We start from the raw sequence: 25,471 nt of genomic DNA, 5'->3' as shown, positions 1-25,471 counted from the left end.
CCACGGTTAGGTGGTATATATTATAATAATAATACAATTATGGATGGACGGACTGCCTGCCGACTGCCGACACAGAGGTAGCCACAGCCGTGAACTACCGCACTGTACACTGGTTGATAAAGAGATAGTAGTATACTCGTAACAACTAGTATGACACTATGACGACGGTATAAAGAATGAAAAAAAAAACCACGGTTAGGTGGTATATATTATAATAATAATACAATTATGGATGGACGGACTGCCTGCCGACTGCCGACACAGAGGTAGCCACAGCCGTGAACTACCGCACTGTACACTGGTTGATAAAGAGATAGTAGTATACTCGTAACAACTAGTATGACACTATGACGACGGTATAAAGAATGAAAAAAAAACCACGGTTAGGTGGTATATATTATAATAATAATACAATTATGGATGGACGGACTGCCTGCCGACTGCCGACACAGAGGTAGCCACAGCCGTGAACTACCGCACTGTACACTGGTTGATAAAGAGATAGTAGTATACTCGTAACAACTAGTATGACACTATGACGACGGTATAAAGAATGAAAAAAAAACCACGGTTAGGTGGTATATATTATAATAATAATACAATTATGGATGGACGGACTGCCTGCCGACTGCCGACACAGAGGTAGCCACAGCCGTGAACTACCGCACTGTACACTGGTTGATAAAGAGATAGTAGTATACTCGTAACAACTAGTATGACACTATGACGGTATAAAGAATGAAAAAAAAACCACGGTTAGGTGGTATATATTATAATAATAATACAATTATGGATGGACGGACTGCCTGCCGACTGCCGACACAGAGGTAGCCACAGCCGTGAACTACCGCACTGTACACTGGTTGATAAAGAGATAGTAGTATACTCGTAACAACTAGTATGACACTATGACGACGGTATAAAGAAAGAAAAAAAAATACCACGGTTAGGTGGTATATATTGTAATACAATTATGGATGGACGGACTGCCTGCCGAGTTCCGACTGCCGACACAGAGGTAGCCACAGCCGTGAACTACCGCACTGTACTGTGTCTGCTGCTAATATAGACTGGTTGATAAAGAGATAGTATACAATACATACAACAATATACTACTATACTGGTGGTCAGGCACTGGTCACCACTAGTCACACTGGCAGTGGCACTCCTGCAGCAAAAGTGTGCACTGTTTAATTTTAAATTAATATAATATTATGTACTCCTGGGGGCTCCTGCTATAACAACCTGCAGTGCTCCCCAGTCTCCCCCACAATTATTATAAGCTTTGCCTTTTATACATTGATGTGCAGCACACTGGGCTGAGCTGAGTGCACACAGACTGAGTCACACTGTGTGACTGGCTGCTGCTGTGTATCGTTTTTTTTCAGGCAGAGAACGGATATAGCAGAGAACGGATATATTATATTAAAATAAATAAAAGTTAACTAACAACAACTGCACTGGTCACTGTGGTAAACTCTGTCTGACTCTGCACAATCTCTCTCTCTCTTCTAATCTAATTTCTAATGGAGAGGACGCCAGCCACGTCCTCTCCCTATCAATCTCAATGCACGTGTGAAAATGGCGGCGACGCGCGGCTCCTTATATAGAATCCGAGTCTCGCGAGAATCCGACAGCGTCATGATGACGTTCGGGCGCGCTCGGGTTAACCGAGCAAGGCGGGAGGATCCGAGTCTGCTCGGACCCGTGAAAAAAAACATGAAGTTCGTGCGGGTTCGGTTTCAGAGAAACCGAACCCGCTCATCTCTAAGGGAGACCACATCTTTTCAGATGAACATGGGAGGGCGGAAGGCTGCCTAATACTGAAGCACCCTCAGACATTAAACCATATGCAACAACTATTGCAAGCATTCCTGGGGGAAGGTCTGCAGCAGACGGATTTGCATTCGGTGATGTCATCCAAGCAGTGGGCCAAAGTTGGCTGGAACCCTCATCTGTATATGAAAAGAGAAAAGGGGCATGTGGGGCATGGCGGTCTTTTGCGGCGCTTGGATAACCCCAAGTTTGCATTAAACACCCCCACCCTCCTTCGGTGTGGGGCTCATGTTGGCCATGCCCAAGCCCCTGAAGCATTCAAGCTGATTTCTTGCAGCAGCTGGGCACTGTAACAGCTTCAGAGCTGATCTACAAGACAAGTAAAAGGGTGTGGGCCCTGCAGCACCACCGGTAGTTTGCATACACACATATATAGGACAGCATCTCTTATATGCCCCAGGGTCAATAAAATAGTATCCTTGTCTAGGCTATCCATCCCCTCAGATAAGGCATTTGTCCATGCCGCTACAGCACTACACACCCAGGTCGACGCAATTGCCGGTCTGAGTAAGGTACCTGAATGTGTATAAATGGACTTCAGGGTAATCTCCTGTTTGCGGTCAGCACACTCTTTGAGGGTAGCCGTATCCTGGGACGGGAGGGCTACCTTCTTGGATAAGCGTGTTAATGCTTTGTCCACCCTAGGGGAGGATTCCCATCGTAACCTATCCGTTGATGGGAAAGGATACGCCATAAGAATCCTTTTGGAAATCTGCAGTCTTTTATCTGGAGATTTCCAAGCTTTTTCACATAACTCGTTCAGCTCGTGTGAGGGGGGAAAGGTTACCTCAGGCTTCTTTCCCTTGTACATATGTACCCTCTTGTCAGCGACAGGGGGTTACTCTGTGATGTGCAAAACATTTTTTATTGCCATAATCATAAATCGAATGGATTTTGCCAATTTTGGCTGTAACTTTGCATCATCGTAATCGACACTGGAGTCAGAATCCGTGTCGGTATCTGTGTCAACAAACTGGGATAGTGGGCGCTTATGAGACCCTGACAGTCCCTGCAACATAGGATCAGGCATGGGTTGAGACCCTGACTGTCCCAAAGCTTCTGCCTTGTCTAATCTTTTGTGCAATGAGTTTACACTAGCATTTAAAACATTCCACATATCCATCCAATCAGCTGTCGGCGGAGACACCACATTCATTTGCTCCCGCTCCTCTCTAATATAGCCTTCTTCCTCAGACATGTCGACACACGTGTACCGACACACCACACACACAGGGAATGCTTTTTCTGAAGACAGTTTCCCCACAAGGCCCTTTGGAGAGACAGAGAGGGAGTATGCCAGCACACACCCCAGCGCTATATAACCCAGGAATAAAACAGTAACTTAATGTTTGCCCAGTAGTGCTGCTGTATGTAATTTGCGAATTATGTGCCCCCCCCCCCTCTTTTCAACCCTCTTGTCTAACGTGGTATAAGCAGGGTAGAGTCCGGGGAGCTTCCTCTCAGCGGTGCTGTGGAGAAAAAATGGCGCTGGTGAGTGCTGAGGGAGAAGCCCCGCCCCCTCGGAGGCGGGCTTCTGTCCCGCTTAAACTGTAAAATTGGTGGGGGCTCATACATATATACAGTGCCCAGCTGTATATATGTTATATTTTTGCGAAAGAGGTTTATATTGCTGCCCAGGGCGCCCCCCCTGCGCCCTGCACCCTTACAGTGACCGGAGTATGTGAGGTGTATGGGAGCAAAGGCACACAGCTGCAGTGCTGTGCGTTACCTCAGTGAAGATCATGAAGTCTTCTGCCGCCTCTGAAGTCTTCTTTTCTTCTCATACTCACCCGGCTTCTATCTTCCGGCTCTGCGAGGGGGACGGAGGCGCGGCTCTGGGACGGACGGCGAGGGTGAGATCCTGCGTACCAATCCCTCTGGAGCTAATGGTGTCCAGTAGCCTAAGAAGCAGGACCTTGCAACTCAGAGAGTAGGGCTGCTTCTCTCCCCTCAGTCCCTCGATGAGGGAGTCTGTTGCCAGCAGTGCTCCCTGAAAATTAAAAACCTAACAAAATACTTTCTGTCAGAAAGCTCAGGAGAGCTCCTGAAAAGCACCCAGTCTCCACTGGGCACAGTATCAAACTGAGGTCTGGAGGAGGGGCATAGAGGGAGGAGCCAGTGCACACCTAGAACTAAAGTCTTTCTTAAAGTGCCCATGTCTCCTGCGGAGCCCGTCTATCCCCATGGTCCTTACGGAGTCCCCAGCATCCTCTAGGACTTTAGAGAAAATAGGATTTTAATACCTACTGGTAAATCCTTTTCTCTTAGTCCGTAGAGGATGCTGGGCACCCGTCCCAGTGCGTACTGTGTCTGCAGTTATTAAATGGCCCTTAACTCCAGAACATTTATGTGGAGACAACTTTCCTGACTTGACCATCTTCCTTGGATGTTTTCCCCCTGTGTGACCGCTCCCCAGCCTCGGAGGGTTGCATCCGTGGTCCCTAGGATCCCGTCCTGGATCCCAAACCATCGCCCCTCTAGGTGGTGAGAACTGTGCAGCCACCAATGGAGTGAGATTCTGGTCTTGGAAGACAGGATTATCCTCCGGTGCATGTGTAGGTGGGATCCGGACCACTTGTCCAACAGGTCCCACTGGAACACTCTGGCATGGAGCCTGCCAAACTGAATGGCCTCGTAGGCCGCAACCATCTTCCCCAGCAACCGAATGCATTGATGGATTAACACTCTTGCTGGTTTCAGAATTTGTTTGACCAGACTCTGGATCTCCAGAGCCATTCCACTAGAAGAAAACCTCTTCTGTGTCCAGTATCACTCCCAAAAACAACAACCGCGTCATTAGGACCAACTGCGATTTTGGCAAGTTTAGGAGCCAACCATGTTGTTAAAGAACTGTCAGGGAGAGTAGATGTTTTGCACCAACTGGTACCTGGATCTCGCCTTTATCAGGAGATCATCCAAGTACGGGATAATTGTGACTCCTTGCTTGCGAAGGAGAACCATCATTTCCGCCATCACCCTGGTGAAAATCCTCGGAGCCGTGGACAGACCAAACGGCAACGTCTGAAATTGGTAATGACAATCCTGAATTGCAAACCTCAGGTAGCTTGATGCAGTGGCTAAATGGGAACATGTAAGTAGGCATCCTTTATGTCTACCAAAACCAGGAAATCTCCTTTATCCCCCGGACTGGAGATCACTACCCTGAGAGATTCCATCTTGAAATTGAATTTCTTTAGGTAGAAATTAAGGGATTTCAGATTTAAGATTGGTCTGACTGAGCCGTCCGGCTTCGGGACCACGAAGAGGCTTGAATAAAAACCTTCTCCCTGCTGACTAAGGCTGATTTGAACAATCGGTGAGGGGGAACTTCTTGAAACCCCAGTTTGTACCCTTGGGACACTATTTGTAAAACCCACGAGTCCAGGTCCGAATGAATCCAGAACTGACTGAAGAGTTTTAGACGTGCCCCCCAGTGGTGGAACTAGCGAGCAGTGGGCCCATGTGCGACAAAATGGCTTGGGCCCCCCCCCCATCCCTTCCCATCCAAGTCCACCCCCTCACCCCTGAAGAGGATCTGGTTAGGGGGGCCTGCTCAGGGAAGTGGATACCTAGCAACAGTGCCGTAACTAGACATTTTAGCAGTGTGTGCAAGAAACGGCATTGGAGCCCCACCCCTGCATGCAAAACAGGGCCAGTGCGCGCCGTAGGCGCGCGCAAAAAAACATAGTGGCGTGGCTTCGTGGTTAAGGGGTGTGGCCACAAAATAATACCAATTCATAAAACGGTGCACAGTAGTCTCCATTATTCAAATTACGCCGCACAGTAGCACCACTACACCAGGTAGAGACCCTTTTACACCTTACGGCGGACAGATTCCTCTTTTTACACATTACAGCAGACAGCGTCCTCTTTTTACACATTACAGCAGACAGCGTCCCCTTTTTACACATTACGGCAGACAGCATCCCCCTTTTTTACACAACGGCAGACAGCGTGCCCTTGTTACACATAGCGGCAGACAGCGTACATTTTTTTCACATAACGGCAGACAGCCTGCCCTTGTTAAACATAGCGGCAGACAGCGTACACTTTTTACACATAACGGCAGACAGCCTGCCCTTGTTAAACATAGCGGCAGACAGCGTACACTTTTTTCACATAACAGCAGTCAGCCTGCCCTTGTTACACATAATGGCAGACATCGTACACTTTTTACACATTACAGCAGACAGCTTGCCCTTGTTACACATTACAGCAGACAGCTTGCCCTTGTTACACATTATGGCAGACAGCGTGCCCTTGTTACACATTACGGCAGACAGCATCCCCCTTGTTACACATTACGGCAGGCAGATTCCCCCTTGTTACACATTGCGGCAAGCAGATTCCCCCTTTTTACACATTGCGGCAAGCAGCTTCCCCCTTTTTACACATTGCGGCAGGCAGATTCCCCCTTTTTACACATTGCGGCAGGCAGTCCCCCTTTTTACACATAGCTGCAGGCAGATTCCCCCTTTTTACACATAGCGGCAGGCAGATTCCCCCTTTTTACACATTGCGGCAGGCAGTCCCCCTTTTTACACATAGCTGCAGGCAGATTCCCCCTTTTAACACATAGCTGCAGGCAGATTCCCCCCTTTTACACATAGCTGCAGGCAGATTCCCCCTTTTTACACATAGCTGCAGGCAGATTCCCCTTTTTACACATAGCGGCAGGCAGATTCCCCCTTTTTACACATAGCGGCAGGCAGATTCCCCCCTTTTACACATAGCTGCAGGCAGATTCCCCTTTTTACACATAGCGGCAGGCAGATTCCCCCTTTTTACACATAGCGGCAGGCAGATTCCCCCTTTTTACACATAGCGGCAGGCAGTCCCAACAAAGAAAGAAAGAGACGAAAGAAAGAAAGAAAGAAAGAAAGAAAGAAAGAAAGAAAGAAAGAAAGAAAGAAAGAAAGAAAGAAAGAAAGAAAGAAGAATTATACTTACCCTCTCCGCTGGCTCAGGCTTCTCGTGCAGCTTGACGATTCCCGGGCAGTAGAGAAGGAGGAGGAGGGAGGTGGAGGAGGGAGCCGCAGCAGCGCTGTCTTATTGGTGGAGGCGCTGCTGCTGCTGCCCCTCTGCTTCACTATAGGCTGTTCTCGGAAGACAGCCTATAGTGAAGCAGAGGGGCAGCAGCAGCAGCGCCTCCACCAGTAACAAAGCGCTGCTGCGGCTCCTTCCTTCACCTCCCTCCTCCTCCTCCTCCCGCCCGTGCCGCTGCTCCTCTCATCTCCAAGCGACCCTCCTCCCTCTTCGTGTGTTACAGAGGCGGCAGCGTGTCTGGTGCTGCGGCTGCTGCCCGTAGTGCCCTGGCCTGATCTGTTCGTTACGACGGGCGGGCGGCGGGAGTCGCAGGACGCAGACCTGACGGGAGCGCTGGTGTGCGGCTGCGGCATAATACAATGAGTCATTGTGACTCATTGTAATGCCGGCGGCTGTGGGCCCTTGAGTGCGGTGGGGCACCAGTGCAATGCACTGCCTGCCCTGCCAGTAGTTCCGCCCCTGGTGCCCCCCACTGGTGTGGGCTCCTGCAAGAGAGCCCCAGCGTCATGCAGTGGATTTGGCAGAAGCAGAGGACTCTGCTCCTGCGATCTTGAAGAGGCTTCTTGGAGTCAGCATCAGCATTCCCTTGGTGAATCCACAATGCCCTTCTATCCGAGACTGCCATGAAATTGGCCCGTGAGCACTTGTGCCCGGTGTAGGATTTTTAAATATGTGTAGTTTACTGTATGCAAGGGTTTAAAACCTTTTAGGAACTGAGATCTAAGGTGTATTACATGTAGTTTAAAAAAAACAAAAAAGGTTTATTTTATGGCAGTAGTTTCCAAACTGGGGTTCTTGCACTGGTAGCATAGTTTGGTGGTCCAGGACCAATTAAAATTATTTATACTTTATTAAATTGGCAAAACCATTCCCTCACAACATAACTGAACCTGAGGATGACATGCTATAAACACAATTTACTTAATTTTATATTTTTTTCTGAATTTCTCAATAAAAAAAACTTTGGCCTAGGGGTGCCGTGAAACAAATTTTGATACTATTTATTTATATAGTGCTCTTTCTCCAACAGGACTTGAGATATGGCTTCTGGAACTGAACACAGGATTCTAAATGTGGCTGTACCAAGGACCTATACAGTGGCATTACAGGTTGAGTATCCCTTATCCAAAATGCTTGGGACCAGAGGAATTTTGGATATCGGATTTTTCTGTATTTTGGAATAATTGCATACCATAACGAGATATTATGGTGATGGGACCTAAATCTAAGCACAGAATGCATTTATGTTTCATATATACCATATATACACAGCCTGAAGGTAATTTTAGCCAATATTTTTTATAACTTTGTGCATTAAACAAAGTGTGTGTACATTCACAGAATTCATTTATGTGTCATATACACCTTATACACACAGTCTGAAGTTCATTTAATACAATATTTTTAATAACTTTGAGTATTAAACAAAGTTTGTGTACACTGAGCCATCAAAAAACAAAGGTTTCACTATCTCAGTCTCACTCAAAAAAGTCCGTATTTCGGAATATTCCGTATTTCGGAATATTTGGATATGGGATACTCAACCTGTATTACTTTTTTCTGCTACTGGTTCTTTACCTAAGCATCTGACTTGCCTTTCCTATTGCTTTGTTACATTGCTCACCTGAAATAGTAATACTTAGATAGCTTTCCTCTTGCCATTATAATGCCCTTAATATTATAGTTAGCCTTTGTATTTTTGAGACGTGTATGATTTTGCATTTTTTGGCATTAAATGTTGCCATGTTCTTGACCATTCCTCTAGTCCAGGGGCGGAACTGCCAGAGACAACGGAGTCAGTTGCCGCCGGGCTCCAGCCCTAAAGGGGCTTCCTCCATTGCCCTCCGGCTGTTACGTGCCCTTCCTACTAAATAGACAAAGGCGCTACCAGCAGGGTCTCGCAGTTTGTACATTCCATGCCGTAACACCCTTCTTTCCACCTTTTTCAAGACCCAGCCCAGCAGCCTCGCCGCTGCCACCACCGCTAGCTGCAGCACTGCCAGCGGTGGGGTGCCCCTGCTTCTTCTCACACCACAGATAGCTGGGCAGCACTGCAACTGCCTGCCTGATTGCTCCGCCCCCTTCCGGCTCCCAAGCACCTCTGCTGCCCAGTGATCCAGGAGCCTGCTGCTAGGAAGAAGTGGCCGAGCTTCAGCAAGCGAGTCTGGACACTGGCGGAGGAAGCCATGATAACCAGATAATGGGGAGTGGAGAGCCAGTTCCAAGGTAATACTTTATACAGCTGGTTGAGATCCTGGTCGGTGGATATGGATTCCAAGAAAACCCTGGAGGTGCTTCCTTTCAAGGGAGACACTCTCTTTGGAGAAGACCTCAATAAGATTGTAGCTGATCTGGCTACTGCTAAAACAGCTTGCCTACCTAGTATGACTCCTACCACGCAGAAGGCTAAAAGTACTTTCCCTTGGCCCTTTCATCCTCAAGGTAAAGCGTACCCAAGGTCAGGCATACCCAAAGCAAGCTCATGCTTCCAGACCTGCCAAGCCCAGACTGAAGCAAGCCTGGGCTGCCCATCAGCCTGCTTCCAAAACGGACAAGCCTGCCGCATGACGGTGCAGGCCTCCCTCTGGGGGATCCCAGGGTGGGGGGCCCGACTTCTAGGTTTGGCATAATTCTAAGCTAGAGAATTCTGTTTGGAGCTTACCTTGTACTTTGTGAAGAAATAATCAGCATTGTGGCTGAGCAGATACATGTAGTGTGTGGCTGCAAACTGCATGGATCTGCTGCGTTGTAATGCTGATACTTTTTTTTTCAAAGTACCAATAGCTTCATATAATGTTCACAATTTTTATGCAGGATCAAATAGCTCAATAGGTAGGGTGTTTGATTCGAATTCAACAGGTTATAGGTTTGAATCCTGGGTATGGTAGTTTGAGATGTGTTATTTAATAAAGTATGTTGTTCTGACTGCCGGCATCCTATCACCTGGGATATCATACTAAATAAATGGAGTTGATCAATTTTTTTTTATTTTTTTTTATAAACTAGGGACAATTTCCAGATACTTTTCTTTATAACTGAGATTGCCCCCTGGAACTTCACATCAGTTGACAACTATGCATGAGTGGGCAGTGCTTGCTCTGGATCTGCCCACCCATTTATGTGCCGTCATAAAAGAAAGCACAACTGACAGTTATCCTGGGCGTACACTACACAATTATCTGTCAGGCTATCTATCCAGTCTGGATGGATGGAATGAAAATCTGGTAATGTATAGGAGCAAATGTCAATTAACCATTTGCTCCCAAACACTAGAAAAGTGGTCAAAAATGGTCATTACACAAATTGGTTAAACCCAAAATTTAACCAATTTGTTTAGGGGACCATTTTTGTCCATTTTCTAGTGTTTGAGAGTAAATCGTTGATGGTCATTTGCTCACATAGATAACCGGATTTCTATTCCAACCAGCCAGTGTTGGAGATATGGTCTGCCAGATTACATAATGCATACCAGAGCCATAACTAGACTTTTTGGTGCCCTGTGACAGATAATTATATGCCCCCCCCCTCCCCATTTTTGCAATATGGACAAAAGGCGCATGCCTTGTGGGGAAGGGGCATAACAAGATTGGTCTCAGAGAAAGCACATGAGATATGAAGATATATCTAGTATACTTGACACTCAATGGTTTGTGGTATTGCCGGGGTGCCCTCCTTAAATGCATATACAGTCACACATGGCGTGTTTGTGCAAATGGCATATCAGCAGTCAGCACTAACTGGTGACATGCCATTTGTACAAGTAAGCCATGTGTGACTAATATATAAACATACTTTATTAAATAACACCTCAAACTATCATACCCAGGATTCAAACCTATAACCTGTTGAATTCTAATCAAATACCCTACCCATTGAGCTACTTGATCCTGCATCTATTCAAACCTCCAAAAACAGATTCAGTTGCATTTTCCAGCGTGTTTTGTTTGCGCCTTTGCAAATGTCTTACATCGACAAACTTATTTAGTACTATTTTGCAAATAGGGTTACATTGTCGCAACATTGTGTTCCCTAATTGCTTGATTTTTTTAAATGCAACAATTGATAAAGACACCTGATAATTGCTCTGTGGAGTCTTATTTTGTGTCTACTTCTTATCTACATTTAATTCCCTACCTCTAATCAAGGCATTTTTAAATGCTGGGGGCTGCCAGGACGTGAGGCCTACCTAGACTTTAGATCTGAATTTGAATGTACTTGTGAACTAACTTAATTTTCTACTTCTAAATTCATTCCTAAATTCACTACTTACATTAATCCTGTAGTTGGGCATTTTGAGCCTTCAATTGTGGGCATTGTTTTGTGTCCAGACCAGCAGCTGGTGGTGTGCATTTGCTGGAAAGGCATCGAAGACCTCCGATATGCTGCATCTCCTGATGTGTGTCTCCCTCAAGTGGCTGTCAGCAAATGCATGATAGACACCCCATTCCAAGCTGATTGTGACATCACGGAACATGCATCATAGAACAGGCATGCTAGAATATGGGTCTTCAACCTGCGACCCTCCAGCTGCTGTGGAACTACATATACCAGCATGCCCTGCCTCAGTTTTAGCATACCTTAATAGCAAAACTGTGGCAGGGCATGCTGGGATGTGTAGTTTCACAGCAGCTGGAGAGCCACAGGATGAAGACCCATGTGCTAGAGCCAAGCCGCAGGTACATTGAATGCTAGCAAGCTGAATGTTTAAATCATTTTTGTTCCGCAGCATTCCAATGCGGAAGATTCCATGGAACCAGAGATTATTCCATTGAGAAGGACATGCTGCCTTGATGACTGCACTGTGCAAATTAAATCACGGAGCCAGTTGGCTTGTGGGTGGCTCTGGTGACTGGGTGGTTGGGTGGGCGGTGTGTCGGAGGTGGAGCACATGCAAATGAATGTGTATCATCCAGCTAGTGAGAGTGAAAACTCATGCAGGAGTGTGCCTGCTTGTCAGTGGGTTATGCACCTTGCCAGGCGTCAAATCTACATGGAGCAGCTGGATGGGACAAGAGCAGGTTTGCAAAATATAGATAGAAGAGCATATATGCTGGCGCATTCTCCATGATTGTGTCAGCTTATGTTTTGGTGCACTGCACTTTCCTTCACTAAGTTTTAGCCATTTTGGTTAAACGCAAGTGTAGTTGCTTCTCGCCCTTTTGGCTGTGATCTTGTATCGTGGTTGAAGAATCTGCTGGAGGGATTGTTTTCTTCATTGGCGAGAGACTGAAGATATTCCAGGATGGAAGGCTTGGGAACACTATCCGTTTTTCAGTTGTGGAAGAGTTGAAAGACCGGATTGGACTACATTCTATAGTAAAGGATATCTTTGTATTTATTAATCCTCCATTTATATGTGTCTGTCTTTCAATAAAGCTTCGGGCTTGTGATTCCTTCACCCTCTTACACTCCACACCCATAGCCTTATTAACTGTTGTATTATTGTATTGTTTAAATGTATAGTGCAGTTCATGATTTATAGTGTAGGCTGGCCTGTGCTGTAGTTCTTGAACTGTACTATACCGACAGCATTTGTATTGTGTTTTGGCTGTGCTGCAACACGGTACTTATGTGTGTAATGTTTATGTATGTTTTTTTGCTTCTTTATGTCAATAAAGACTGCTTTTTCAATCCAATATCTGAAAACAATCAATGTTTATCTTTGATGGCAATAGAAGTGGTATGATATTTGCTGCTTTTGAAAGGCAATATCTGATATGTCCCCTATCTGGGAACCATATATTAAATGGCTTTTCAGAAAAGGGAGATGGGAGAAGAGCTTTCAGTACTTGTAGGACCGATGCTCATTTCCTATTCTAGCCACCAAAAACAGATTCAGTTGCATTTTCCAGCGTGTTTTGGATGCGCCTTTGCAAATGTCTTACATCGACAAACTTATTTAGTACTATTTTGCAAATAGGGTTACATTGTTGCAACATTGTGTTCCCTAATTGCTTGATTTTTTAAATGCAACAATTGATAAAGACAGCTGATAACTGCTCTGTGGAGTCTTATTTTGTGTCTACTTCTTATCTACATTTAATTCTCTACCTCTAATCAAGGCATTTTTAAATGCTGGGGGCTGCCAGGACGTGAGGCCTACCTAGACTTTAGATCTGAATTTGAATGTACTTGTGAACTAACTTAATTTCCTACTTCTAAATTCATTCCTAAATCCACTACTTACATGAATCCTGTAGTTGGGCATTTTGGGACTTCGATTGTGGGCATTGTTTTGTGTCCACACCAGCAGCAGGTGGTGTGCATTTGCTGGAAAGGCATCGAAGACCTCCGATATGCTGCATCTCCTGATGTGTGTCTCCCTCAAGTGTCTGTCAGCAAATGCCTGCTAGACACCCCATTCCAAGCTGATTGTGACATCACGGTACATGCATCATAGAACAGGCATGCTAGAACATGGGTCTTCAACCTGCGACCCTCCAGCTGCTGTGGAACTACACATCCCAGCATGCCCTGCCTCAGTTTTAGCATACCTTAATAGCAAAACTGTGGCAGGGCATGCTGGGATGTGTAGTTTCACAGCAGCTGGAGGGCCACAGGATGAAGACCCATGTGCTAGAGCCAAGCCGCAGGTACATTGAATGCTAGCAAGCTGAATATTTAAATCCTTTTTGTTCCGCAGCATTCCAATGTGGAAGATTCCATGGAACCAGAGATCCTTCCATTGAGAAGGACATGCTGCCTGGATGACTACACTGTGCAAATTAAATCACGGAGCCAGTTGGTTTGTGGGTGGCTCTGGTGACTGGGTGGTTGGGTGGGTGGTGTGTCGGAGGTGGAGCACATGCAAATGATTGTGTATCATCCAGCTAGTGAGAGAGAAAACTCATGCAGGAGTGTGCCTGCTTGTCAGTGGGTTATGCACCTTGCCAGACGTCAAATCTACATAGAGCAGCTGGAGGGGACAAGAGCAGGTTTGCAAAATATAGATAGAAGAGCATATATGCTGGCACATTCTCCATGATTGTGTCAGCTTATGTTTTGGTGCACTGCACTTTCCTCCACTAAGTTTTAGCCATTTTTGTTAAGCTCAAGTGTAGTTGCTTCTTGGCCTTTTGGCTGTGATCTTGTATCGTGGTTGAAGGGTCTGCTGGAGGGAGGGATTGTTTTCTTCATTGGCGAAAGACCAAAGATATTCCAGGATGGAAGGCTTGGGAACACTATCCGTTTTTCAGTTGTGGAAGAGCACAGAGGTCGGATTGGACTACATTCTATAGTAAAGGATACCTTTCTATTTATTGCCCCTCCCCTTATATGTGTCTGTGTTACAATAAAGCTTCGGTCTTGTGATTCCCTCACCCTCTTACACTCCACACACATAGCCTTATTAACTGTTGTATTATTGTATAGTTTAAATGTATAGTGCAGTTCATGATTTATAGTGTAGGCTGGCCTGTGCTGTAGTTCTTGAACTGTACTATACCGACAGCATTTGTATTGTGTTTTGGCTGTGCTGCAACACAGTACTTATGTGTGTAATGTTTATGTATGTTTTTTTGCTTCTTTATGTCAATAAAGACTGCTTTTTCAATCCAATATCTGAAAACAATCAATGTTTATCTTTGATGGCAATAGAAGTGGTATGATATTTGCTGCTTTTGAAAGGCAATATCTGATATGTCCCCTATCTGGGAACCATATATTAAATGGCTTTTCAGAAAAGGAAGATGGTAGAAGAGCTTTCAGTACTTGTTGGACCGATGCACATTTCCTATTCTAGCCTCCAAAAACAGATTCAGTTGCATTTTCCAGTGTGTTTTAAATGCGCCTTTGCAAATGTCTTACATCGACAAACTTATTTAGTACTATTTTGCAAATAGGGTTACATTGTTGCAACATTGTGTTCCCTAATTGCTTGATTTTTTAAATGCAACAATTGATAAAGACACCTGATAACTGCTCTGTGGAGTCTTATTTTGCGTCTACTTCTTATCTACATTTAATTCCCTACCTCTAATCAAGGCATTTTTAAATGCTGGGGGCTGCCAGGACGTGAGGCCTACCTAGACTTTAGATCTGAATTTGAATGTACTTGTGAACTAACTTAATTTCCTACTTCTAAATTCATTCCTAAATTCACTACTTACATGAATCCTGTAGTTGGGCATTTTGGGACTTCGATTGTGGGCATTGTTTTGTGTCCAGACCAGCAGCAGGTGGTGTGCATTTGCTGGAAAGGCATCGAAGACCTCCGATATGCTGCATCTCCTGATGTGTGTCTACCTCAAGTGGCTGTCAGCAAATGCCTGCTAGATACCCCATTCCAAGCTGATTGTGACATCACGGAACATGCATCATAGAACAGGCATGCTAGAACATGGGTCTTCAACCTGCGACCCTCCAGCTGCTGTGGAACTACACATCCCAGCATGCCCTGCCTCAGTTTTAGCATACCTTAATAGCAAAACTGTGGCAGGGCATGCTGGGATGTGTAGTTTCACAGCAGCTGGAGGGCCACAGGATGAAGACCCATGTGCTAGAGCCAAGCCGCAGGTACATTGAATGCTAGCAAGCTGAATGTTTAAATCCTTTTTGTTCCGCAGCATTCCAATGCGGAAGATTCCATGGAACCAGAGATTATTCCATTGAGAAGGACATGCTGCCTGGATGACTGCACTGTGCAAATTAAGTCACGGAGCCAGTTGGCTTGTGGGTGGCTCTGGTGACTGGGTGGTTGGGTGGGCGGTGTGTCGGAGGTGGAGCACATGCAAATGAATGTGTATCATCCAGCTAGTGAGAGTGAAAACTCATGCAGGAGTGTGCCTGCTTGTCAGTGGGTTATGCACCTTGCCAGACGTCAAATCTACATGGAGCAGCTGGAGGGGACAAGAGCAGGTTTGCAAAATATAGATAGAAGAGCATATATGCTGGCGCATTCTCCATGATTGTGTCAGCTTATGTTTTGGTGCACTGCACTTTCCTCCACTAAGTTTTAGCTATTTTGGTTAAACAAAAGTGTAGTTGCTTCTCGCCCTTTTGGCTGTGATCTTGTATCGTGGTTGAAGAGTCTGCTGGAGGGATTGTTTTCTTCATTGGCGAGAGACTGAAGATATTCCAGGATGGAAGGCTTGGGATCACTATCCGTTTTTAAGTTGTGGAAGAGTTGAAAGACCGGATTGGACTACATTCTATAGTAAAGGATATCTTTGTATTTATTAATCCTCCCTTTATATGTGTCTGTCTTTCAATAAAGCTTCGGGCTTGTGATTCCCTCACCCTCTTACACTCCACACCCATAGCCTTATTAACTGTTGTATTATTGTATTGTTTAAATGTATAGTGCAGTTCATGATTTATAGTGTAGGCTGGCCTGTGCTGTAGTTCTTGAACTGTACTATACCGACAGCATTTGTATTGTGTTTTATCTGTGCTGCAACACAGTACTTATGTGTGTAATGTTTATGTATGTTTTTTTGCTTCTTTATGTCAATAAAGACTGCTTTTTCAATCCAATATCTGAAAACAATCAATGTTTATCTTTGATGGCAATAGAAGTGGTATGATATTTGCTGCTTTTGAAAGGCAATATCTGATATGTCCCCTATCTGGGAACCATATATTAAATGGCTTTTCAGAAAAGGGAGATGGTAGAAGAGCTTTCAGTACTTGTAGGACCGATGCACATTTCCTATTCTAGCCTCCAAAAACAGATTCAGTTGCATTTTCCAGCGTGTTTTGGATGCGCCTTTGCAAATGTCTTACATCGACAAACTTATTCAGTACTATTTTGCAAATAGGGTTACATTGTTGCAACATTGTGTTCCCTAATTGCTTGATTTTTTAAATGCAACAATTGATAAAGACACCTGATAACTGCTCTGTGGAGTCTTATTTTGTGTCTACTTTTTATCTACATTTAATTCTCTACCTCTAATCAAGGCATTTTTAAGTGCTGGGGGCTGCCAGGACGTGAGGCCTACCTAGACTTTAGATCTGAATTTGAATGTACTTGTGAACTAACTTAATTTCCTACTTCTAAATTCATTCCTAAATTCACTACTTACATGAATCCTGTAGTTGGGCATTTTGGGACTTCGATTGTGGGCATTGTTTTGTGTCCAGACCAGCAGCAGGTGGTGTGCATTTGCTGGAAAGGCATCGAAGACCTCCGATATGCTGCATCTCCTGATGTGTGTCTCCCTCAAGTGGCTGTCAGCAAATGCCTGCTAGACACCCCATTCCAAGCTGATTGTGACATCACGGTACATGCATCATAGAACAGGCATGCTAGAACATGGGTCTTCAACCTGCGACCCTCCAGCTGCTGTGGAACTACACATCCCAGCATGCCCTGCCTCAGTTTTAGCATACCTTAATAGCAAAACTGTGGCAGGGCATGCTGGGATGTGTAGTTTCACAGCAGCTGGAGGGCCACAGGATGAAGACCCATGTGCTAAAGCCAAGCCGCAGGTACATTGAATGCTAGCAAGCTGAATATTTAAATCCTTTTATTCCGCAGCATTCCAATGTGGAAGATTCCATGGAACCAGAGATCCTTCCATTGAGAAGGACATGCTGCCTGGATGACTACACTGTGCAAATTAAATCACGGAGCCAGTTGGCTTGTGGGTGGCTCTGGTCACTGGGTGGTTGGGTGGGTGGTGTGTCGGAGGTGGAGCACATGCAAATGATTGTGTATCATCCAGCTAGTGAGAGAGAAAACTCATGCAGGAGTGTGCCTGCTTGTCAGTGGGTTATGCACCTTTCCAGACGTCAAATCTACATGGAGCAGCTGGAGAGGACAAGAGCAGGTTTGCAAAATATAGACAGAAGAGCTCTCCAGCCTAGTTTGCTGTCTGTTTCCACTTCTCTTTTCTTGAGCCGCTCCCTTCTATGCCCTTGCGCACTATCCTGACTTCTCCCATCTGCTTACTTTGTGCCTTCCAACGCACAATGCGAACTACAGGTAGTGCTGCAGGGCCCACACCCTTTTACTTGCCATACAGAGCAGCTCTGGAGTTGTTACAGTGCCCAGCTTCTGCAAGAAATCAGCTTGAATGCTTCAGGGGCTGGGGCATAGCCAACATGAGCCCCGCACCGAAGGAGGGTGGAGGTGTTTAATGCAAACTATAGGTCATCCAAGCGCCGCAAAAGGCCGCCATGCCCTGCATGCCCCTTTTCTCTTTTCATATGCAGACGAGGGTTGAAGCCAACTTTGACCCACTGCTTGGATGACATCACCATATGCAAATCCATCTGCTGCAGGCCTTCCCCCAGGAATGCTTGCACTAGTTGTTGCATTTGGTTTGTTGTTTGGGGGTGCTTCAGTATTAGGCAGCCTTCTGCCCTCCCATGTTCATCTGAAAATATGTGTTCTCCCTGCAGTTGTTGTCCCCAGATGAGAGTTCCCTTGTGCTGCCTCAGTTGAATCTTCTTTACTTGACAGAGATGTGCCTGAGCATCGGCCCTCCCCAGCCCTATCCCAAATCATACTTATTTTGCATAGGAGATACCATGGTCATGAAGATTGTTCTCCCAGGGTGAGGTTCATTCATTGCATTCTGGGTATGCTGACCCCTGTGATTTCCCCAAATGTGGGAAACTTGACTGCATTATTTGTGGTAGTGGGGGACTGTGTTTGTGCTTTCCTCTGGTCAGCTCTGGTAAAAGTCAGATTTCTTTGTCTCAGATCTTCCTCTAGCCTTGTTCTTCTTTCGAGAGTTCCCTTGTGCTGCCTCAGTTGGATCTCCTTTACTTGACAGGGGGGTGCCCAAGCAGCGACCCTCCCCAGCTCTAGCCCAACTCCTACTTACCTGCCAGGTGAGATACTATGATCATGAAGGTGCTTCTCCCAGGGCAAGGCTCACCCATTGCACTCTGGGTGTGCTGCCCCTGTGATTTCCCCAAATGTGGGAAACTTGACTGCATAATTTGTGTTTCCACTGGTCGGCTTTCATATAATTCAGATCTCTTTGTCTCAGGTCTCTCTCCAGCCTAGTTTGCAGTCTGTTTCCACTTCTTTTTTTTTTGAGCCCCTCCCTTCTATACCCTTGTGCACTATCCTGACTTCTCCTCCTGTCTGCTTACTTTGTGCCTTCCAATGCACAATGCAAACTACAGGTAGTGCTGCAGGGCCCACAAACTTTTACTTGCATTACAGAGCAGCTCTGGAGCTGTTACAGTGCCAAGCTGCTGCAAGAAATCAGCTTGAATGCTTCAGGGGCTGGGGCATTGCCAACATGAGCCCCACACCGAAGGAGGGTGGGGGTGTTTAATGCGAACTAAGGGTCATCTAAGCGCCGCAAAAGGCCGCCATTCCCTGCATACCCCTTTTCTCTTTTCATATGCAGATGAGGGTTCCAGACAACTTTGGCCCACTGCTTGGATGACATCACTGTATGCAAATCCGTCTTCTGCAGACCTTCCCCCAGGAATGCTTGTACTAGTTGTTGCATTTGGTTTGTTGTTTGGGGGTGCTTCAGTATTAGGCAGCCTTCTGCCCTCCCATGTTCATCTGAAAATATGTGTTCTCCCTGCAGTTGTTGTCCCCAGATGAGAGTTCCCTTGTGCTGCCTCAGTTGAATCTCCTTTACTTGACAGAGATGTGCCTGAGCAGCGGCCCTCCCCAGCCCTATCCCAAATCATACTTATTTTGCATAGGAGATATCATGGTAATGAAGACTGTTATCCCAGGGTGAGGTTCATTCATTGCATTCTGGGTATGCTGACCCCTGTGATTTCCCCAAATGTGGGAAACTCGACTTCATTATTTGTGGTAGTGGGGGACTGTGTTTGTGCTTTCCTCTGGTCAGCTCTGGTAAAAGTCAGATTTCTTTGTCTCAGATCTTCCTCTAGCCTTGTTCTTCTTTCGAGAGTACCCTTGTGCTGACTCAGTTGGATCTCCTTCACTTGACAGGGAAGTGCCCGAGCAGCGACCCTACCCAGCTCTAGCCCAACTCCTACTTACCTGCCAGGTGAGATACTATGATCATGAAGGTGCTTCTCCCAGGGCAAGGCTCACCCATTGCACTCTGGGTGTGCTGCTCTTGCGATTTCCCCAAATGTGGGAAACTTGACTGCATAATTTGTGTTTCCCCTGGTCGGCTCTCGTATAATTCAGATCTCTTTGTCTCAGGTCTCTCTCCAGCCTAGTTTGCTGTCTGTTTCCACTTCTCTTTTCTTGAGCCGCTCCCTTCTATGCCCTTGCGCACTATTATGACCTCTCCTGTCTGCTTACTTTGTGCCTTCCAACGTCAATGCAAACTACAGGTAGTGCTGCAGGGCCCACACCCTTTTACATGCTTTACAGAGCAGCTCTGGAGCTGTTACAGTGCCCAGCTGCTGCAAGAAATCAGCTTGAATGCTTCAGGGGCTGGGGCATAGCCAACATGAGCACCACACCGAAGGAGGGTGGAGGTGTTTAATGTGAATTAGGGGTCATCCAAGCGCCGCAAAAGGCCGCCATGCCCTGCACATCCCTTTTTTCTTTTCATATGCAGACGAGGGTTGAAGCCAACTTTGACCCACTGCTTGGATGACATCACCATATGCAAATCCATCTGCTGCAGGCCTTCCCCCAGGAATGCTTGCACTAGTTGTTGCATTTGGTTTGTTGTTTGGGGGTGCTTCAGTATTAGGCAGCCTTCTGCCCTCCCATGTTCATCTGAAAATATGTGTTCTCCCTGCAGTTGTTGTCCCCAGATGAGAGTTCCCTTGTGCTGCCTCAGTTGAATCTCCTTTACTTGACAGAGATGTGCCTGAGCAGCGGCCCTCCCCAGCTCTATCCCAAATCATACTTATTTTGCATAGGAGATACCATGGTCATGAAGATTGTTCTCCCAGATTGAGGTTCATTCTTTGCATTCTGGGTATGCTGACCCCTGTGATTTCCCCAAATGTGGGAAACTTGACTGCATTATTTGTGGTAGTGGGGGACTGTGTTTGTGCTTTCCTCTGGTCAGCTCTGGTAAAAGTCAGATTTCTTTGTCTCAGATCTTCCTCTAGCCTTGTTCTTCTTTCGAGAGTTCCCTTGTGCTGCCTCAGTTGGATCTCCTTCACTTGACAGGGGGGTGCCCGAGCAGCGACCCTCCCCAGCTCTAGCCCAACTCCTACTTACCTGCCAGGTGAGATACTATGATCATGTAGGTGCTTCTCCCAGGGCAAGGCTCACCCATCGCACTCTGGGTGTGCTGCCCCTGTGATTTCCCCAAATGTGGGAAACTTGACTGCATAATTTGTGTTTCCCCTGGTCGGCTCTCGTATAATTCAGATGTCTTTGTCTCAGGTCTCTCTCCAGCCTAGTTTGCTGTCTGTTTCCACTTCTCTTTTCTTGAGCCGCTCCCTTCTATGCCCTTGCGCACTATCCTGACTTCTCCCGTCTGCTTACTTTGTGCCTTCCAACGCACAATGCGAACTACAGGTAGTGCTGCATGGCCCACACCCTTTTACTTGCCTTACAGAGCAGCTCTGGAGCTGTTACAGTGCCCAGCTGCTGCAAGAAATCAGCTTGAATGCTTCAGGGGCTGGGGCATAGCCAACATGAGCCCCACACCGAAGGAGGGTGGAGGTGTTTAATGCGAACTAGGGGTCATCCAAGCGCCGCAAAAGGCCGCCATGCCCTGCACGCCCCTCTTCTCTATTCATATGCAGATGAGGGTTGAAGCCAACTTTGACCCACTGCTTGGATGACATCACCATATGCAAATCCATCTGCTGCAGGCCTTCCCCCAGGAATGCTTGCACTAGTTGTTGCATTTGGTTTGTTGTTTGGGGGTGCTTCAGTATTAGGCAGCCTTCTGCCCTCCCATGTTCATCTGAAAATATGTGTTCTCCCTGCAGTTGTTGTCCCCAGATGAGAGTTCCCTTGTGCTGCCTCAGTTGAATCTCCTTTACTTGACAGAGATGTGCCTGAGCAGCGGCCCTCCCCAGCTCTATCCCAAATCATACTTATTTTGCATAGGAGATACCATGGTCATGAAGATTGTTTTCCCAGGGTGAGGTTCATTCATTGCATTCTGGGTATGCTGACCCCTGTGATTTCCCCAAATGTGGGAAACTGGACTGCATTATTTGTGGTAGTGAGGGACTGTGTTTGTGCTTTCCTCTGGTCAGCTCTGGTAAAAGTCAGATTTCTTTGTCTCAGATCTTCCTCTAGCCTTGTTCTTCTTTCGAGAGTTCCCTTGTGCTGCCTCAGTTGGATCTCCTTCACTTGACAGGGGGGTGCCCGAGCAGCGACCCTCCCCAGCTCTAGCCCAGCTCCTACTTACCTGCCAGGTGAGATACTATGATCATGAAGGTGCTTCTCCCAGGGCAAGGCTCACCCATTGCACTCTGGGTGTGCTGCTCCTGCGGTTTCCCCAAATGTTGGACACATGACTGCATAATTTGTGTTTCACCTGGTCGGCTCTCGTAAAATTCAGATCTCTTTGTCTCAGGTCTCTCTCCAGCCTAATTTGCAGTCTGTTTCCACTTCTCTTTTCTTGAGTTGCTCCCTTCTATGCCCTTGTGCACTATCCTGACTTCTCCTGTCTGCTTACTTTGTGCCTTCCAACGCACAATGCAAACTACAGGTAGTGCTGCAGGGCCCACACCCTTTTACTTGCCTTACAGAGCAGCTTTGGAGCTGTTACAGTGCCCAGCTGCTGCAAGAAATCAGCTTGAATGCTTCAGGGGCTGGGGCATAGCCATCATGAGCCCCACACCGAGGGAGCAACTCGAAAGAAGAACAAGGCTAGAGGAAGATCTGAGACAAAGAAATCTGACTTTTACCAGAGCTGACCAGAGGAAAGCACAAACACAGTCCCTCACTACCACAAATAATGCAGTCCAGTTTCCCACATTTGGGGAAATCACAGGGGTCAGCATACCCAGAATGCAATGAATGAACCTCACCCTGGGAGAACAATCTTCATGACCATGGTATCTCCTATGCAAAATAAGTATGATTTGGGGATAGAGCTGGGGAGGGCCGCTGCTCAGGCACATCTCTGTCAAGTAAAGGAGATTCAACTGAGGCAGCACAAGGGAACTCTCATCTGGGGACAACAACTGCAGGGAGAACACATATTTTCAGATGAACATGGGAGGGCAGAAGGCTGCCTAATACTGAAGCACCCCCAAACAACAAACCAAATGCAACAACTAGTGCAAGCATTCCTGGGGGAAGGCCTGCAGCAGATGGATTTGCATATGGTGATGTCATCCAAGCAGTGGGTCAAAGTTGGCTTCAACCCTCGTCTGCATATGAAAAGAAAAAAGGGATGTGCAGGGCATGGCGGCCTTTTGCGGCGCTTGGATGACCCCTAATTCACATTAAACACCTCCACCCTCCTTCGGTGTGGGGCTCATGTTGGCTATGCCCCAGCCCCTGAAGCATTCAAGCTGATTTCTTGCAGCAGCTGGGCACTGTAACAGCTCCAGAGCTGCTCTGTAAAGCATGTAAAAGGGTGTGGGCCCTGCAGCACTACCTGTAGTTTGCATTGACGTTGGAAGGCACAAAGTAAGCAGACAGGAGAGGTCATAATAGTGCGCAAGGGCATAGAAGGGAGCGGCTCAAGAAAAGAGAAGTGGAAACAGACAGCAAACTAGGCTGGAGAGAGACCTGAGACAAAGAGATCTGAATTATACGAGAGCCGACCAGGGGAAACACAAATTATGCAGTCAAGTTTCCCACATTTGGGGAAATCGCAAGAGCAGCACACCCAGAGTGCAATGGGTGAGCCTTGCCCTGGGAGAAGCACCTTCATGATCATAGTATCTCACCTGGCAGGTAAGTAGGAGTTGGGCTAGAGCTGGGTAGGGTCGCTGCTCGGGCACTTCCCTGTCAAGTGAAGGAGATCCAACTGAGTCAGCACAAGGGAACTCTCGAAAGAAGAACAAGGCTAGAGGAAGATCTGAGACAAAGAAATCTGACTTTTACCAGAGCTGACCAGAGGAAAGCACAAACACAGTCCCCCACTACCACAAATAATGCAGTCAAGTTTCCCACATTTGGGGAAATCACAGGGGTCAGCATACCCAGAATGCAATGAATGAACCTCACCCTGGGATAACAGTCTTCATTACCATGATATCTCCTATGCAAAATAAGTATGATTTGGGATAGGGCTGGGGAGGGCCGCTGCTCAGGCACATCTCTGTCAAGTAAAGGAGATTCAACTGAGGCAGCACAAGGGAACTCTCATCTGGGGACAACAACTGCAGGGAGAACACATATTTTCAGATGAACATGGGAGGGCAGAAGGCTGCCTAATACTGAAGCACCCCCAAACAACAAACCAAATGCAACAACTAGTACAAGCATTCCTGGGGGAAGGTCTGCAGAAGCCGGATTTGCATACAGTGATGTCATCCAAGCAGTGGGCCAAAGTTGGCTGGAACTCTCATCTGCATATGAAAAGAGAAAAGGGGTATGCAGGGAATGGCGGCCTTTTGCGGCGCTTGGATGACCCTTAGTTCGCATTAAACACCCCCACCCTCCTTCGGTGTGGGGCTCATGTTGGCAATGCCCCAGCCCCTGAAGCATTCAAGCTGATTTCTTGCAGCAGCTTGGCACTGTAACAGCTCCAGAGCTGCTCTGTAATGCAAGTAAAAGTTTGTGGGCCCTGCAGCACTACCTGTAGTTTGCATTGTGCATTGGAAGGCACAAAGTAAGCAGACAGGAGGAGAAGTCAGGATAGTGCACAAGGGTATAGAAGGGAGGGGCTAAAAAAAAAAGAAGTGGAAACAGACTGCAAACTAGGCTGGAGAGAGACCTGAGACAAAGAGATCTGAATTATATGAAAGCCGACCAGTGGAAACACAAATTATGCAGTCAAGTTTCCCACATTTGGGGAAATCGCAAGAGCAGCACACCCAGAGTGCAATGGGTGAGCCTTGCCCTGGGAGAAGCACCTTCATGATCATAGTATCTCACCTGGCAGGTAAGTAGGAGTTGGGCTAGAGCTGGGTAGGGTCGCTGCTCGGGCACTTCCCTGTCAAGTGAAGGAGATCCAACTGAGTCAGCACAAGGGAACTCTCGAAAGAAGAACAAGGCTAGAGGAAGATCTGAGACAAAGAAATCTGACTTTTACCAGAGCTGACCAGAGGAAAGCACAAACACAGTCCCCCACTACCACAAATAATGCAGTCAAGTTTCCCACATTTGGGGAAATCACAGGGGTCAGCATACCCAGAATGCAATGAATGAACCTCACCCTGGGATAACAGTCTTCATTACCATGATATCTCCTATGCAAAATAAGTATGATTTGGGATAGGGCTGGGGAGGGCCGCTGCTCAGGCACATCTCTGTCAAGTAAAGGAGATTCAACTGAGGCAGCACAAGGGAACTCTCATCTGGGAACAACAACTGCAGGGAGAACACATATTTTCAGATGAACATGGGAGGGCAGAAGGCTGCCTAATACTGAAGCACCCCCAAACAACAAACCAAATGCAACAACTAGTACAAGCATTCCTGGGGGAAGGTCTGCAGAAGCCGGATTTGCATACAGTGATGTCATCCAAGCAGTGGGCCAAAGTTGGCTGGAACCCTCATCTGCATATGAAAAGAGAAAAGGGGTATGCAGGGAATGGCGGCCTTTTGCGGCGCTTGGATGACCCTTAGTTCGCATTAAACACCCCCACC

At 46.7% G+C, this 25,471-nt stretch overlaps 12 non-coding genes and 1 pseudogene across 12 annotated transcripts; 8 read left to right on the top strand and 5 right to left on the bottom strand.

Moving 5' to 3' along the window:
- Positions 1–18,332: 18,332 nt before the first annotated feature.
- On the top strand, positions 18,333–18,496 carry LOC135036263 (U1 spliceosomal RNA). The gene has a single exon (XR_010231066.1). It is a non-coding gene; the product is annotated as a U1 spliceosomal RNA (small nuclear RNA).
- Positions 18,497–18,648: 152 nt separating this feature from the next.
- Positions 18,649–18,811, top strand: LOC135036281 (U1 spliceosomal RNA). The gene has a single exon (XR_010231084.1). It is a non-coding gene; the product is annotated as a U1 spliceosomal RNA (small nuclear RNA).
- Positions 18,812–19,486: 675 nt separating this feature from the next.
- LOC135036277 (U1 spliceosomal RNA) lies at positions 19,487–19,650 on the top strand. The gene has a single exon (XR_010231080.1). It is a non-coding gene; the product is annotated as a U1 spliceosomal RNA (small nuclear RNA).
- Positions 19,651–19,802: 152 nt separating this feature from the next.
- LOC135036283 (U1 spliceosomal RNA) lies at positions 19,803–19,965 on the top strand. Its single transcript, XR_010231086.1, has one exon. It is a non-coding gene; the product is annotated as a U1 spliceosomal RNA (small nuclear RNA).
- A 670-nt stretch (positions 19,966–20,635) lies between these two features.
- LOC135036276 (U1 spliceosomal RNA) lies at positions 20,636–20,799 on the top strand. Its single transcript, XR_010231079.1, has one exon. It is a non-coding gene; the product is annotated as a U1 spliceosomal RNA (small nuclear RNA).
- Positions 20,800–20,951: 152 nt separating this feature from the next.
- Positions 20,952–21,114, top strand: LOC135036290 (U1 spliceosomal RNA). The gene has a single exon (XR_010231092.1). It is a non-coding gene; the product is annotated as a U1 spliceosomal RNA (small nuclear RNA).
- A 671-nt stretch (positions 21,115–21,785) lies between these two features.
- LOC135036269 (U1 spliceosomal RNA) lies at positions 21,786–21,949 on the top strand. Its single transcript, XR_010231072.1, has one exon. It is a non-coding gene; the product is annotated as a U1 spliceosomal RNA (small nuclear RNA).
- Positions 21,950–22,101: 152 nt separating this feature from the next.
- LOC135036298 (U1 spliceosomal RNA) lies at positions 22,102–22,236 on the top strand (annotated as a pseudogene).
- Positions 22,237–22,621: 385 nt separating this feature from the next.
- Positions 22,622–22,785, bottom strand: LOC135036267 (U1 spliceosomal RNA). The gene has a single exon (XR_010231070.1). It is a non-coding gene; the product is annotated as a U1 spliceosomal RNA (small nuclear RNA).
- A 671-nt stretch (positions 22,786–23,456) lies between these two features.
- Positions 23,457–23,619, bottom strand: LOC135036282 (U1 spliceosomal RNA). The gene has a single exon (XR_010231085.1). It is a non-coding gene; the product is annotated as a U1 spliceosomal RNA (small nuclear RNA).
- Positions 23,620–23,771: 152 nt separating this feature from the next.
- On the bottom strand, positions 23,772–23,935 carry LOC135036275 (U1 spliceosomal RNA). The gene has a single exon (XR_010231078.1). It is a non-coding gene; the product is annotated as a U1 spliceosomal RNA (small nuclear RNA).
- A 674-nt stretch (positions 23,936–24,609) lies between these two features.
- On the bottom strand, positions 24,610–24,772 carry LOC135036286 (U1 spliceosomal RNA). Its single transcript, XR_010231089.1, has one exon. It is a non-coding gene; the product is annotated as a U1 spliceosomal RNA (small nuclear RNA).
- A 152-nt stretch (positions 24,773–24,924) lies between these two features.
- On the bottom strand, positions 24,925–25,088 carry LOC135036274 (U1 spliceosomal RNA). Its single transcript, XR_010231077.1, has one exon. It is a non-coding gene; the product is annotated as a U1 spliceosomal RNA (small nuclear RNA).
- Positions 25,089–25,471: the final 383 nt, after the last annotated feature.

Source organism: Pseudophryne corroboree, unplaced genomic scaffold (assembly GCF_028390025.1).
Source record: "Pseudophryne corroboree isolate aPseCor3 unplaced genomic scaffold, aPseCor3.hap2 scaffold_639, whole genome shotgun sequence".
Classification (NCBI taxonomy): domain Eukaryota; kingdom Metazoa; phylum Chordata; class Amphibia; order Anura; family Myobatrachidae; genus Pseudophryne; species Pseudophryne corroboree.
Note: the sequence above shows the minus strand (reverse complement) of the source record. Positions and strands in the feature narration are given on the sequence as shown.